At 47.0% G+C, this 11,790-nt stretch overlaps 1 pseudogene; it reads right to left on the minus strand.

Moving 5' to 3' along the window:
• Window positions 1–1,024: 1,024 nt before the first annotated feature.
• Window positions 1,025–2,642, minus strand: LOC119377438 (carbohydrate sulfotransferase 1-like; annotated as a pseudogene).
• Window positions 2,643–11,790: the final 9,148 nt, after the last annotated feature.

Consider the following 11,790-nt stretch of genomic DNA (forward strand, 5'->3'; position numbering starts at 1 on the left):
ACATAAACGTGAGGCAGCTAAAACAGATGTCGAGCTTCAACACGCACATCAACGCTGACGTAGGTGCACTCATGGCAACAATAGCACGCGTTACCGCGCTGTCGAACAAATTATGAACACGAACTTGCAACACACACGCAACAGAATTTCTAGGCGTCTCCTTTGAATAACTGATCACGTAGCGCAAAAGTTGACACTGGACAAGAGAAGGGACGAAGACGAGCGCTTACTTCCAGATGCCCTCCCACATGTTGAGCCAGTAAGGCCTCAGAGGCTTGCTGTAGTCCGTATTTACATGGAGTCTCCCACAACTTGAAAAAGGTTGGGGAGCAGGCCAATGTGAAGGTGGCTTTTTCTGCCCCGAAAAAGCTGTCGTACTTGTGCGCTAAAGATGTTTCGAATGCAAAACGAGGTTGCTGAAAACGGCAAAAATTCCGTTGGTCACGTGTACAGCAAATGCAATCACTCAGATACCTCTTTCATGCGGCAAGCAGTACATAGGACAAACTGGCCGCTGTATTATTGACCGGCTCCGGGAACAGGCTTGTAACGTCGAGAATGTCGCGATGGTTTCTTGGCATTGCACTGCAGCACGTGTGGCTGCAAACCGCTTTTGCATGACGCCGTTATCGTTAGAAAAAACAGAAATAAAACGACAAGGAAATTATCGAGGCACAGAGGATTTGTAGATTTGGTCTGAACTGCGTCAGCAGTCCCTCTCTTGGGCTTTGTCAAATAGAATTCTGTTTCCTGTTAATGTAAAATTTTCGCGCATCGCAGATGTGGGCTTCTTGAATGATTTGTTGTTTTTCGCATTTCGAGAGTATATAGTGTGCGCTCCCCCAAAATAAACCTTGTTGGAAATAAGCGCTCGTCTTCGTCCCTTCTCTTGTCAAGTGTCAAATTTTGCGCTACGTGATCAGTTATGCATTACCAACACGCCCAACTTCACACTCGTGTCCTCTAAGTGTGGTTCACACTCGCCCTACAAAGTGCTCGCTTTTCATGTCATATACAGTGATCTCTTTGGCAGTTCATTCTGACTGTCAAGCACAGTGCACTCACAGAGTGCAATGTCATTATTCACAATGTCTTTCGGCTGGCAACGACATAGATGTCAGACTTATGAGTTCCTGCCTTGACGATGAGAAGTCCGTTGTGAAAACGCCAGCTCCAGCGACATTTGCAGTTCGATAATTTTTCGTCACTTCATACCTCCGCCTTCCCATGAAGTTTTGTCTTGCTCCCATTCGCCTATAATCACACTATCGTCCCTTTTAGCAAGACACGGGCCACAGAAAATCATTTCTTGCCGTACCTGTAGTAAGGAAGCCTAGAACACCTGACGCGACAAGGAATACGCGTTCACAAGTTTCTAGCTTCCAGTGCCTGCGGACACCCTCAACGTCGTACGGACACCAGCTGCTATCAAGTGCGGCACAGGAGCTATGGGCACTTCGTCCAACAAGTCATTTCATCGATGGTTTGTAACCTAACCGAAGGAGCACGTCTGAGCAGGATCGCTGAATCTCCGCGATGTCCTCGAACTTAAGCTTAGTCCTCCACTGAAACGCGACGGTAGACGAATTCCTTTTCGTTGAATACGGGTCCAGGGCGTCCGCCTTTCGCGCCTTGGTGTGCGTTTTCAGGAAATTGGACACGTACACTGTGTAGTTGAGTCCGAGAGCTTCGAACATTTTCAGCGCTTCTTTCTTGGGATCCAGAGACACGTCCTCGTATCGAACTCTGTACGTGCTGTTCGGAAACATCCTCTGCAGGTCCTCGAACGTGTCGAGGTCGGCGCGAAGCTCCGAGCACAGAGTGTCCTGGTGGGCGCAGCTCTTGGACTCGTTGCACCACTCCAAGAGTCTCCTCGAAGCCAGAATGCCCCGCGGGTCACGCACCAGGTGTAGAACCTTCATAGTCTTGGCTAGGTCCGGGTTACTCTGCAACCAGTCTCGAACCTGAGACATGTGCAGCCGCGTGACCTTCATAACTTGCGCGGGCGCACGCGCGCACACCTTGGACACGAAATCTGGCTTGAAGCAGACCGGATACTGGCCTGCGCACAGGGCCCAGAGGAATGGTTGCGCTTGAAGAGGAACTTCCTCTCGTAAGCCCAGCGGACGTAGTGCTGCACGCGTTGGAAGTCGCAGCGAAGCAGGTGCCCGATCAAGCCGGAAGCGTTGCTGGCTGCACTTCCGTTGAGCCTGGCATCGTTGCTGAACATGTGCAGAGGCTCGAAGTGGTAAAAGGTGGCCGGCGTTGCGGACAGCAGGTCGCCGACGAACGTGGAACCTGCCCGGAAGTAAGTGACGACGAGGACCCTGTGGACCTTGTCTGTCGGTACGACCGGGTAATGATCCAGGTTTCTGTTGAACACCTTCAGCATTCCAGACAGCCGAAGCGGCTTGAAGCGGTTCATGGCAGGCCTAGTGACGGAGGCCTTCTGGTGGATGACGAAATGACGAAACGCGACGGGCGCCCGCACCACGGAGATGGACGTGGAGGTTACGACTCCTGGTCTGAGGACACCGGCAGGCGTGATTCTCGAAAGAGCCTTCTTCGTCGTCGAAATTTTTGCGATCGATGCTTGGAGGAAGGCGGCATTATTTTGTTCCATTGCTTTTCTCACTGGAGACAACGTCCCTGCGAAACACAGGTAATGTAAAATATTTTGTCAACAGCATTATTAAGAGCACGTTTCAGCGTATACATCTTATATTAACTTAAGCTCGAGAAACGGAACACGTGACAAAGCCGCGAACACGGACAGCGCTTACTGTCAAGTGAATTAATACGCAAACGTTAAAGCCAGCACGCATCCACGAAGAACAGTTCTTTCGCACACATGTGCACTCACTTTAGTTTCTGCATTTTGTAGATTAAGTATTCAGTTGAGAGTCAGCACTGTTCGAATCTGCGCCACTGTCGTATGCGTCGTACTATGCGCAGTTTAAGTTCTTAGAAAAACAGTCAAGACAAACGAGCACGACTTTCAGTTGTAATAATTTAAATCTTACCACGATATTACCTATTTTCCCAGTCTGTGCACAAAGATATGAGACATGTATCCAGGAAGAATTTCTTAAGGAAGATAATGTTTAGTGCACCGTATGTGTGACTAAGATATGTGCTGCATTCGAATTCGATCAGTGTTTGCGCGTACTCTCAGCGATCATAGCTGGACCTTGAAGGGTAGAGATCGCCGAGAAGAACGAAGGTGATGAAACTGTTCACGATCACTGGAATGTGAGACTGAACGACTTCGTTAAAGTTGATTCTCCAAGACAGAATGGAAGACGACAACGACCGCAGGAAGTTACCGTGACCACGCCAATGACTGAATTCCTACAGAAATCTGAAAGTCGTTTGCATAAGAACACTGCTATCGTTATTTCGCAGCCATGCAATGCCAACGCGGCAGCAGCATCGCTGCAAAACTATAACAAACGATTAATGTAAGCAGGATTCACTACAATTCCTATAATACGAACAAGAAGGAATTATACCCAGCCGAAAACAGACGAGCACAGGAAACGGTGAAGGAGACAGAAAGCGGCTAGACTACCAACAAAGGAGTTGGTAGTCTAGCCGCTTTCCTGTCTCCTTCACCGTTTCCTGTGTTCGTCTGTTTTCGGCTGAGTATAATTCCTTGATGCAATGCACCAACTAGCCCAACAACGAGTTCTACTAGAACGAACAAGAATCAATGTTGCGATATTCTTCACAATTCAGGTCTTGTTGAGCGTCTTAAACAAGCCCTTTGCCTTTTTTCTTACGTGAAAAGCATGTCTATAAACACGAAATCCAGTTTTACAATCGCATCGTCTTGCGGGCATCATCTTATCCATTTTCTTCGCACTACCCTACCATAGAAAAACCGTCGTTTCACGGAACAGGCGAGGCTTGGCCGACAAGGCTCACGAATGCTGTGCTTCAAAGAAAACCGTTCCCCTGTTCAACTGCAATCTTCCCTAACGTCGAAGCGACTAAGTGGTAATCCAGTTGTTGAGAGTATTTCGCTTGTATCTGTCGCTAGAAAATGTATGCATTCTTTTTTGCTGTCGTTTTGGTTTCTTGGTGTGCTTCAAGAAGGATAGCTTCAGTCTGTTCTGTACAAACACAAGCACTCGCAGTTCGTTATTACGTTTTGTCCTAATGGAAGTTTGGCCACTTAGGAGGCCCGCTACCGCAATAAACCTGAGTCCGTTTTAACAAAATACGTCTTACGCTACAAATTTTCATTAAAAAATACTTGAGGCGGGACCTACAATTAGCGAAGCCGGTTGACCATTAGAAAGACGTACTTACGAAGGAGCTTTGTGAATTCGGCCTCCGGAGCAATATGAAAATATTTAAACGAAGAGTTTCAAGAATGACAAGAGCTCGCTATGAACGTTCACTAATTATTAATACGACGAAAGGGTAAATAATTTGAAAAAATACTCGTAGGAATAGATGAAGTGGACAGCGGACGAAAACATTGAAATGCTAACGTTTATTTTTTTGTTTATATTTTTAATCGCTACAGATTATACAACAGCTATTTAACGTTCAATAAAAACCAAAATCACCAGTAATAGTTTCGCTTGTCTAAAAATTATCATTTTAGCATTTTCTTTTCTTTTTACAAATTCTACTGCCGTACGATTAATGAGACAGAGAGAGAGAGAGAGATAATAATCTTAATGAAAATTCCCGGAGTGGTTAGCTGGTTTGTCGCCTGGCGTTCTGCTGATCCTCATGGTGGGTCGGGCCATTCCTCTAGGATCCAACCAACCAACCTTTTGCGCATGAACATGCATGGCGAAAAGCCAGGAAAAGAAATACATACACCGTACTGTTCGTAAGGCGCATTATAGCGTACTTCGACATCATTGTGCTTCTGCAGTGTGTCGCTAGTGCTGACTTGGCGAGCAGGGAGTTCACGGAGGACACAGGCGGTGCCCGGACAGTGGCAAGCCCAGGTCTGGCAGAGCCAGCTGAACTACGACGAGGAACAGAGCCGCTCCCAGCGAGAGAAGCAGCAGCAGCCTCTTGTGGCAAACCATGGCCCTACGATGAAGCCCAGCAAGAAGGCACCGGGTTCGACTCCGACGTCCGGAGTCAGGACATGCTGAGCACTGCCTCTTGGGCGCCGGTGCTATCTTTCATGTGAGATAGAGAGACAAGGAGTATTTGTGTTAGAGAACGATGAACAAGGAGTTCAAATCAACGGAAAACAAACCAAAGAAACTGTCAAGAGTTTTACAAATCTATGCAAACACTCGGCAAACAAAGCACTTATTTCCTCTACGATGTGCTTTAGAAATTTTTTGTCATCCTGATCGCTGTTGTACACACCTGTTATCACGTGCAATAAACCATGAGTTGTTTCTCTAGTGTTGTGTCCAGTTTCGCTCTTTAGCTGTACATGTGGGTTCTTTGCGGCACTGCGCGAAGATAGTGCTACCTACTAGCCTATTCAGAGAGTCACGTCTGGTTTGCTACCCTGCACTGAGGAAAGAGACAAAGGGGCCTATCTGCTTTCTCCTTTTCTTACAAGGTCCTTAAACTGCTCCTTATTTCACAGATACTTCTGAATGAAGAGATAACGAAAGTGGACTACAGCATTTAAAACGATTTTAGTTCTGGTAATACGTTGATGAGAGGAGAGGGAGAAAACGAAGGGGAAAGGGAGGAAGATTAACCAAGCACTGGCTTGGTTGACTACCCCACACGTGGGGCTGGGGGAAAGGGGGAATAATATATAGGATAGAGAAGGAACTGAACAAGAGTAAGAACAAGAAGAAATGAACAGTTAGTGTGAACACACGGAACACCCAACTCCCGCTGGTAGCTCACAAACCTCTCGTGAAGTCCGGTTGTCTTTTCAGTAGCAAAACAGGGCTTCCGGTGGCCATGTGCATGCACGCAACCGTGGACCAAGGTACAAGGGATCATGTTCTTGGTGTTGGTGGGCAAGTTGCTATGTAGCTGCTGATCACCTGCCGTTTGATGTGATTTTCACTCATGGGCCTTGGTATGTTAACGGGGCGTAAAGATGGCTCGCCGCGCGAGGATCGAACCAGCAATCTGGTGCCCAATGGCATCACACCATAGCAACACCCACCTACTGTGAGATAACCACACTCTATTAAATCATTCTGTGTTATACAAAGCTATCATAAGTCGTTAAACTTACGAGAGCAATAGACTAGGATGTAATAGTCTATATAGCATGTTATAAGAACACGGGCGCTCAACACCGTAAATCATTTGCAGTCAGTCACGCGTGAACGGAAGCTATTTTTTCATTTTCCTGTTCATTAATTGCGCAGCAGAAGCCTACAACACTGGTCTGTCGCGAGATCCATCCTTCGTTGAAAATACGGTCATGTTGTAAGCTTCACTGGATTGCACAAAGACTGCAACATGAACTATTTTTGGTGCTCTGTCGGAAATGCAACCTGAATATGTCTGATGGACCGCACAAGGCTGTATTGTTAGCAATAACCTTGTTTAAATCTTTAAGGACAACATACTTGCACGAGCGGCTGTAGAGTGATAGTGATGTCCTATACAGCACAAGGCTACCGCATTGTGACGTTGCGTGTGCGCTCCACCCCCCCTCTCTCTCTCTTTTTTTACTCTTTCAATTTTCTCCCATCCCCTTACCCAGTGTAGGATAGCATACCGTTTATGCTAAACTGGTCACCATCCCCGCCTTTCCTCTCTCTCCCCGTTTCCTTCCATGTACCTTTATAATGGCTTCACCGCGGTACAGTACTGTACTGTGGGGAAGCATAGAAAAGTTACTCTGGTGAAATGAAGCCAGGATTTATACAACTAAGGAGTATAAACTGCGTGTCAGCATTTTTGACTGGCTTTAGCAGCGCCTCCAGCATACCAAAGGGGCAACATGGAGACCAAAGCTGCAACCCAGCTTTGTCCGTGTACTTAGAGCTGGTCAAAGCCTCCGCTTGGCCGGAGAGTGTACGATCAGCAGCCTACGATACGACTGTTCGCTGGGTGGTTTTGTATGCGAGGTCCGACCGGCGTCGTGGTCGAAATTCGAACCCGCGCACTCGAGCTTACCAGCGCGGACACCGTACGTGCTACGCTACGCGCGCGCGCGCGTGCTGTGCTTGTATGTTTACATGTATGTGTTTTTGTGTGCGTGTATATATATATATTATATATATAGATGTGTGTGGTGTGTGTGTGTGTGTGTGTGTGTGTGTGTGTGTGTGTGTGGTGTGTGTGTGTGTGTGTGTGTGTGTGGTGTGTGGTGTGTGTGTGTGTGTGTGTGTGTGTGTGAATATAGTGTTGTGTCGAAACCGTATGTCCTACAAATGTACTTCCCCTCCCCTCTATCTCCTAGCAACCGAGGTCACGCGTGAGGCGCCTAATGTCATCGCCGAACACTTGTTAAACGAATGATTCGGTTCGTTGAAAAGGGCGGAGCCCCTGACCTAGCGGCGTTTGCCAGGCGCCGTGGAATAAATGACACTCGCGATCTACATACAAAACTAGGTAAATAATAAAGCAAGACAGCTCCCAGCAAGCTCCGTAACGGACGATTAGGAAACCCACCCGCAGTCGTTAATTGGGTCATGTGCTGTGCATGCGCGCGCAATTACTTTATCAGTTCATTTTGTTTCCCTTCGTAGTCATCCGGAGCTGTGCAGACGAAAGGGAGTCTGTGGAACTGCAGTTGAACGGAACGCTGCGCAACCCTGGAGATCGCTATCATCTTGGCAGATCCTTATCAGCTTTCGGTCATTAGTGTGGCATAGCATTGCTGACGCTGGTATCCCGGCGACGGAAATCTTGCACGTGCTGACATCTGAGAAGTCTAATCTAGTGCAATCAGAATGTCTGTAGGAAATGAATGACGCCTTCGGCGGAAGGCTCATTCATTACAGGACACGCAGAGACGAGTAAACACGCAAGGTCAAAGTTCCCGAGTGCTCGTGCTCACGTTTTTCCCATTAGGAGATTCGCTTGGCCACGACGTTGCATAATGAGTGTAGTGTTCCATTAAACGCATACAAACGCACTAAGCTGGTAATACTACTAACACTACATAAAGGTAATAATTACCGTATAAAAACTCGGGTAGGATAAGGAAACGTAATCGCCGCTCCACTAAGGCTAAGCTTATTGTGTCATTATTACTCTAAGTGAACATCACAATAATAATCTTTTATTCGCACGTCATATTACATTTATCAAACTAGACTAGATGAATGATACGGTTCCGCAAAAACAGAAAAAGAAACATGCTGTTGAGTTACAAGTCCTCCCGAAATGCCATCACACGCGGCAAGTCCTACTGGCGCCTTCTATTGCGTTGAAAATGAGAACTTGACAAAAACGAAACAATTATTCAGATCTCGTGCGCTGCGAGAATGGATGCTGTGTGAAGTATTCTTTATGTATCGCTATTGAGCATCAGTTGTGGCTCTGCTCAGCTTAATACACGGATGAATGTTTTTGTAAGGCAAGCGATTGCGTGGATCACGTGTATGACATGAATGTATGTGCGACACAAACCTGTGTGTGACAAAACGCGTGTTACACAAACGTGTGTGGGATGCATCATGCGTGTGTGACACACAGCGCGTGTCAGGCATAAAACCTCGATGTGATACAAAAAGTGTGTCCGACACGAACATGTGTGTGGCACAAACTTGTTTGTGACGCAAGCATCTCTGCTGCGGCGACGGCTGTCACGACAATAGTACAACGGCAATGGCGGGACGGCTTACCCGCCGCGGTGGTCTAGTGGTTATGGTGCTACACTGTTGACCCGAAGGTCGCGGGATCGAATCCCGGCCGCGGCGGCCGCATTTCGATGGAGGCAAAATGCTAGACGCCCGTGCGCTTATATTAAGGTGCACGTTAAAGACCCAGGTGGTCGAAATTTCCGGAGCCCTCCACTGCGGCGTCCCTCATTATCATATCGTGGTTTTGGGACGCTTGGCAGAAAGTGCCAGGGCGCAAAGCCCTATCCCCGGTCACGTGCGCACGTGAAACGCTAGGGGACGTCAAGCCACAACAATTACTATCATTAATAGCATGGCGGCTCACTTGTTATACGCCAGCGTGGAAACCCCTTCCGTATCGTGCCACAGGTGACTACATTAAATTCCTGCAATGTTCACCTCCATACAGCTTACCGTTCACAAGTTGTACGGTAATGCAAACACTAAATATGGCATATACACCACTTGCTACGCGTTGGCATTCACCTTCACTGCAATGCGTCCACCGTGGCCGGGAATCGAACCCGCGTCTTCGAGCTTAGCAGCGCAATACACTACCGGTTTAGTAACCACGGCGAGTAAGTAAGAATAGAAAAAAAAACTGCAGTCACTCTCATATTCAGTACACTTCAGCGCGCAAATACGAACAAAAAGTCACTGTGCACATGTGGCGAACATATAGTACGTGCTCATATTAAAACTCTGACACATTTTAATGCACTTCCGTTAAAGCTTGCAGAAAAAATGATAACTCAGCGACATTACCTGACACGTATAAAATATGTGTCTTATTATAAGTCGACCTAATGCAACGTAATCTGTTTTATTTTCGCCCTGTTACAGATTTCTTCATGATGTGCGACGTTTGGCCACGTCAGCGTCTGCCGCGGCTGTCATCCATACATCTTATGCGCGGAAACGTACAACCAGTTTCGTTGCAAAAACCTCGTTCTTGATGTCGTATTTTTTTTTCTTACGTTTTTTGCACGACGAGTCTCCGCCTCCTGACCGTAAATGCATAGCTTTTACTTATAGTTTAACGTACGAGCTACGAAATTTCAAAGAACAGTCGTATAACAGATAAAACAAATGTAAAAAGGGGGTGGGTGTTTGAGCACCCACCCCGTTAAGGGATTTTTTTCATTGCAAGCTTCCATATTCCCCTTCCAGTCGTATAACAGGTAGCTTTAGAGTGTTACGATTTCTAAAATCTTGCAGGACTGCCCTTAACATCCGAGGGTAACATCTCGGATGAAATAACTAAAATGAGCAGTAATACCAATAGGTTATGTTGCTATTTTAAGGTTAACTAGGCTTGACAAAACACGAGTAAATTTAAACTTTTATCATTTTACTACATCGCAGTGTCATTCAAGCGTAAAGCTTTGTTACCGAGTTACACATAAAATTTCTATGAGGATCAGTTAATGAGATATTGTAGAAGGTCGTAAGCTGGACCAGTTGGTACTGGTTCGTTGCAGAACAGTGCAAAAATAATAAAAAACAACGAAACACTAAAGATGGGAAAATAACACAAACAAGCGGTGACTATCAGCTGAAGCATTATTCCTGAGAACAGGCGAATGTACGGAAAAAAGTCAAGAAACATGCAGAGACTGCGCAACAGATGAGGGCAGAAAATCTTTTTTCGTCCTTTCTCGCGCTGTTCCACAACGAGATATTTAAGTGGCTTCGATGGTATTATACTCCAATGGCACGAATGTTTTCTTAGTGCATGATAAGAGAGGTCAGAAAATTTCAATGCAGCCACTGGATTCATATTCGAATAAAAAAGTTCAACAAACGCAAACGTGTAAACCGTGAAATCCAGTACAGCTAAACGGGCTGCTCAGTTTCTGGAACTTGAGTTAACAGTCGCAGTGCAGAGTTAATAAACATAGTAATCGCAATATAGAAAACGTAGACATGGCGATCGCTAGTTTAGTCTACATGTTTTTTGTTTGTTTGTTTTTTTCCCTATTGACGTGTTTTCGTCTAAAGCTTGCGCTGGGACCATCAACTCAAGCATAGCTTACGAACCGCCACACTCCAGTGTTCTGCGGCAAAGTGTAGAGTTAACGCAAACTTTTTTTTTTCACAATACCTTGCCTCGAGAAACATCAGCGATAGGCTGTGCGTCGCGCACCATCCAACCTTCACAGCTCACCTCAACGCGATTCTCCAAACTCCGAGCAAACAGCGCCGGGTGGCGCGCGAAGACCGTCTCTCGACGAACCTCGTCGAGTTGGGCGCGCGCACTTTTCACCATGACTATTATACCATGACTGTTCGCGACGTCATATCAATTCACCACAGGTATTCATGACATCAGCATGACTATTGCAGTGCTGTTTTCCAAAAACTTCCTCTCCGATCAGTCACACCACGAGCAGAGGAGACGAAATAGCATGTGACAAGCGAAACGCTCACAGATCGCAGAACGATATACGTGGTCCGTAGCGGTGCGGCGGCACGCGTGTCCGGTGGGGCGCGGCGTCGGTTTCTCACCGCGTAACCCAGTGTCCCGTGCCGTCCCGTCCCGTTTCATGGCACCACCCTCGCCATCCGTGTAGTGGACGGCACACACATGGTCACCGCCCCTTCCAGCTACCGCTAGCCCGAGCGCGTACACGAAGACAAAATCGTTAAATAGGCTGCTGCTACCTTCTTCCACTAAGTGCTCCTCTCCACACGCGCTATCACTGTCCGACCCTCCTCTCTCTCCCCCTCCTTCTTCTTCACTCTTTCCAGAGGTGCGTCCGGCCAACCGCAGGCAATGCATCACGCGCTTGGGTGATTTGCTTTATGCATCGTTGTATACGTAACGCTCCAGATTTTTTCTTTTCCCTTTTTCGACTATCCTTTTCTATCGCACTCCTTTTTGGGATTGCTATACCTTTGTGTACCACGTGTTCTCCATGTGGTGTCATTCGTTCCGCTTCCCTCCGACGCTGGTTTCGCTCCTCTCCCTTTCCCCGCTGTACCTGCGGCTCTGATTGTTTTTTTTTTTTCTTTTGTTTGTTCGCTTTCCGGCGAA

This window comes from Rhipicephalus sanguineus, unplaced genomic scaffold (assembly GCF_013339695.2).
Source record: "Rhipicephalus sanguineus isolate Rsan-2018 unplaced genomic scaffold, BIME_Rsan_1.4 Seq468, whole genome shotgun sequence".
NCBI lineage: Eukaryota > Metazoa > Arthropoda > Arachnida > Ixodida > Ixodidae > Rhipicephalus > Rhipicephalus sanguineus.